Here is a 4,477-nt window from a genome sequence, read left to right on the forward strand (position 1 = left end):
TCAGTTCGGCTGTGGTGAGTGACATAGTGGTCTGGGCTATCTGACTGTGCAATTTACAGTACCCTCTGGTCTTGCTTGGACTTGATCCCAGAGGTACCACTTCCATGTTGTAACAAATGCTGCTGGGTCCACCTGAACCAACAGAACCTGGTCCCTAATAGTTCTGGACATGTGGTTATTTGGTACTCTATGGTTAACTGTATTGTCTCCACAAAGGTCTAGTATCACACTAGTAGCTAGTTCTTAAGATGTATATAATTCTTTGCTGCAGATGGCATGGCCTTGCTCCAGAATCTCAGGGACTGCACTGTGAGCTTGAGCTTACCATAGCTCTGCCTTAGTCAGCTTGGGCTGCCATATAAAATACTATAGGCTGGATGGCATAAGCAACAAAACCTTATTTTCTCACAGTTCTGGAGGCTGGAAGTCTGAGGCCAGGGTGCCAGGCTGTTTTTCTGGCTTGTAGACACCTGCTCTCCCACTGATTCCCTCATAGGGTGGAGAGAGTAAGCTCTTCTTAAAAGGGCACTAATCCTATCATGAGGGCCACACTCTCATGGCCTCATCTAACCCTAATCCCAGAGCCTTATCTCTAAATAACATCCCACTGAGGGTTATGGTTTTAACATAGGAATTTGGGGGAACACAAACATTTAGTCCACAAATTCTGCCCCTGCTCCCCCAAACTTATGCGTGTAAAATATATTCATCCCATCCTAAGAGCCCTGTAAGTCTTCCATCATCAACTTTAAAGTCCAAAATCTCATCTAAATATCATCTAAATCAGATATGGGTGAGAGCAGGCTTGGCTCCCGTAGCACAGTGGTTACAGTACCAGCCACATACACCGAAGTTGGTAGGTTCAAACCCCGCCTGGGCCTGCCAGACAACAGATACGGGTGAGACTCAAGGTAGGATTCATCCTGAGACAAGATTCTCCAGCAGTGAGCCTATGAAATTAAGTTATGTGCTTGGTACTAGCGCATGGTACCAGCATCTGCATCTGGTAAGTGCCTCAGGCCTCCACTTATTAAGGAAAGGGAAGAGGAGTTGGCATATAAAGAGATTACATATTAAGAGAGGAGTCTGAGTTCTCTTTCCTGTCTTGCAAGATGGGGGGTGAAAAAGTTGAGAAGCCAGTTTCTAAAGAGAAGAACCCTGTTAATAAAGAGAAGAAGCCTAAGGCCAAGAAGGGGGTGCCCCACTGCAGCTGAAATCCTGTTCTGGTCAGAGGAATAGGCAGATATTCCCGATCTGCCATGTATTCCAGAGGGTCAATGTATAAGAGGAAATACACAGCAGCTAAATCCAAGATTGAAAAGAAGAAGGCGAAGGTCCTCGCCACTGTTACAAAACCAGTTGGTTGGGACAAGAATGGTGGTATTTGGCTGGTTAAACTTCGCAAAATGCCTAGATACTATCCCACTGAAGATGCGCCTCGAAAGCTATTGAGCCAGGGCAAAAACCCATTTAGTCAGCATGTGAGAAAACTGCGATCTAGCATCACACCGGGACCGTTCTAATTATCCTCACTGGGTGCCACAGAGGCAAGACAGTGGTTTTCCTAAAGCAACTGGGCAGTGGCTTGCTACTTGTGACTGGACCTCTGTTCCTCAATCGAGTTCCTTTACGAAGGGCACACCAGAAACTTGTCAATGCCACCACCACAAAAATTGACATCAGTAATGTTCAAATCCCGAAGCATCTTACTGATGCTTATTTCAAGAAGCAGCAGCTCTGGAAGCCCAGACACCAAGAAGGTGAGATCTTCACCACAGAAAAAGAAAACTATGAGATAACAGAACAGCGCAAGGTTGATCAAAAAGCTGTGGACTCGCAAATTTTACCGAAAATCAAGGCTATTCCTCAGCTCCAAGGCTACCTGCGATCCGTGTTTGCTCTGACAAATGGAGCTTACCCTCATAAAATGGTGTTTTAAATTTCTTAAAAAGAACCTAATTAAATGGCTAATAGATAAAAAAAGAGAGAGGGAGAGAGAGGAGTCCAAAAATATAATGTTGGGACAGTCATAAGAGAGACATAAATAAGGAAGAAGGAAGGGGTGATAGGTCCCAAGCAAGTCCGAGACGAAGCAAGGCAAATTCCAGTAGATCTTAAGGCTTGAGAATGATCCTCTTTAGTCCAATGCTCTGCACTCCAGTTCCACTAGGGTGGCAATGTCTTCCTCAGGGTTCTGCCTGGCCAAGGTCCTGGCCTTGAGGTTTCAGGCAAAGGCCATCTGGCCTGTTGAAGCCAAGGTGGCCCTGGTGGTTTCTGAATTACCTTAGGGGTCATTTTTTCTTCTTCTTGAAAGATAGTATACATTCACAGCGGAGTTGCTCTATTATCCCAGCCTATCTAAGAAGTCTGACAGCTTTCCTTCATTTCTTCCTATTTTCACCTCCTTCAGTTCAAACTGGCAATACTTCTGCTCATACAATCTCATAAACTCTTTATGGGGTGATAGTCTGAACACATCTTTGGTGTTCTCTTTAGAACATGTTTTCTCAATTTTTTGCAATATGGATAGGCTAAGAATTTTCCAAGTCTTCAAGTTCTGGTTCCTTTTTGCTTAATGATTCTTTCTTCAATTCAATCTACCTTCCACAAGCACTAAAACACAGTTCACCCAAGTGCTTTGCCATTTTAGAAGGATCACCTTTCTTGCAGTTTCCAGTAAAATGTTCCTCATTTCTATCTGAGACCTCACCAGAATTTCCCTTAATGTCTATATTTCTAGCATACATTTTCAAACTCTTCCAGCCTCTACCCATTACCAAGCTCAAGTTCCAAGCCTGCTTCCACAGTTTTCGTATCTGTTATAGCAGCACCCAACTCTCAATACCAAAGTCTGTATTATCCAGGGTTCTTCAAAGAAATAGAATGAATAGTAGATAATGCATGTGTGTGTGCATATGTATTTGTCTCACACTTCTACAGGTTGTACAAGAAACATGGTACCAGCATCTGCATCTGGTAGGAGCCTCAGGCCTCCACCTATTGAAGAAATGGAAGATGAGCTGGCGTATAAAGAGATCACATGTTAAGAGAGGAGGAGTAGGGTGGCGCCTGTGGCTCAAGTAGTAGGGTGCCAGCCCCATATACCAGAGGTGGTGGGTTCAAACCCGGCCTTAGGCAAAAAAAAAAAAAAATAATAATAATAATAAAAAGAGAGCAGGCAAGAGAGAAATGGGAGGTACTAGGTTCTTTTTAACCACCAGCTCTTGAGGGAACTGTTACAGAAACTAATAGAATGAGAACTCACTCAGTCATCCTCCACCCCCAAGGAGGGCATTAATTTGTTCATGAGAGATCCATCCCATGACCTGAACACCTCCCATTATGCCCCACCTCCAACATGGGTGATAAAATTTCAACATGAGCTTTGGAAGGGACAAACATCTAAACTATAATGAATGGAGACTGAGAGAGTAATGAGTTGTTTCACGTGATTATGGAAGCTGATAAGTTCCAAGATCTGCAATTAACAAGCTGGAGATCCAGGAAAACCAATGTGTAGTACCAGTCCAAGTGTGAAGGTCTGAGACCAGGTGAGATTGTATAAATTCAAGTCTGAAAGCTAATAGACTAGAACTCCAAGAAGAGGTAATGTTACAGTCCAAACCCAAAGGCCAGAAAAGACCAATGTCCTAGCTCAAGTAGTCAAATAGGAAGAGTGTTCTCTTAATCAGCCTTTTTGTTCTACTCTGGTCTTCAATTGATTGAATGAAGCTCACCCACATTAGGGAGGGCACTCTGCTTTACTGGCCTACCAATTCATACGTTAATTTCATCCAGAAATTTATAGACACCCTCACAGACACCCTCAGAATAACATTTGATCCAATATCTGAGTACCTGTGGCGATTAAGTTGATGCAAAATTAACCTCAAAAACTCCAAATTGCATCTTTTCATGCCTCTGGTACTTCCACTGTGAGAGAAATTACTGAAATATATGGCTAAAATGGGGGATAGCTTGTACCATATGCCAGGACAACTCAGACATTTCTACTTCGCTTCTCTTGCTAGATCTTGTTGCTCTTTATAGTAATTGGGCCTTTTGGATTCTGGTAACTAAGCACCACCATCTGGCCTCTATTATTCAGGGGGTGAGTTCTGTGATATCATTCCCATAGTTACTAAAGTGCTCCGCTCTGTGACTGCTTCCCTAATTGTAAGCTGAGGACTGCAGAGAACTACTTTGTGATGCTCTTGTGGGTGTTGCCTTTCTTACTAGAACTTTTTTTTTTTTCAATTAAAAAGAAATTGAGATAGTTTTGCATTGTCACCCAGCCTGGAGAGCAGTGACATAATCATGCTCACTGCAGCCTCAACGTTCTGAGCTCAAGCAATCCTCCTACTTCAACCCTCCCTCCCAAGTAGCTAGGACTACCACCTGTCTGCTCTCCCCCCTCCCTAGAGATGAGGTCTCACTATTTTGCTCAGGTTGGTCTCAAATTCCTGGGCTCAAGCAA

The 4,477-nt window shown here is 43.5% G+C and overlaps 1 pseudogene; it reads left to right on the forward strand.

Moving 5' to 3' along the window:
* Nucleotides 1-1,244: 1,244 nt before the first annotated feature.
* On the forward strand, nt 1,245-1,983 carry LOC100961066 (annotated as a pseudogene).
* The last annotated feature ends 2,494 nt before the right edge of the window (nt 1,984-4,477 follow it).

Source organism: Otolemur garnettii, unplaced genomic scaffold (assembly GCF_000181295.1).
Source record: "Otolemur garnettii isolate 467f Iridium unplaced genomic scaffold, OtoGar3 scaffold00010, whole genome shotgun sequence".
Taxonomy (NCBI): domain Eukaryota; kingdom Metazoa; phylum Chordata; class Mammalia; order Primates; family Galagidae; genus Otolemur; species Otolemur garnettii.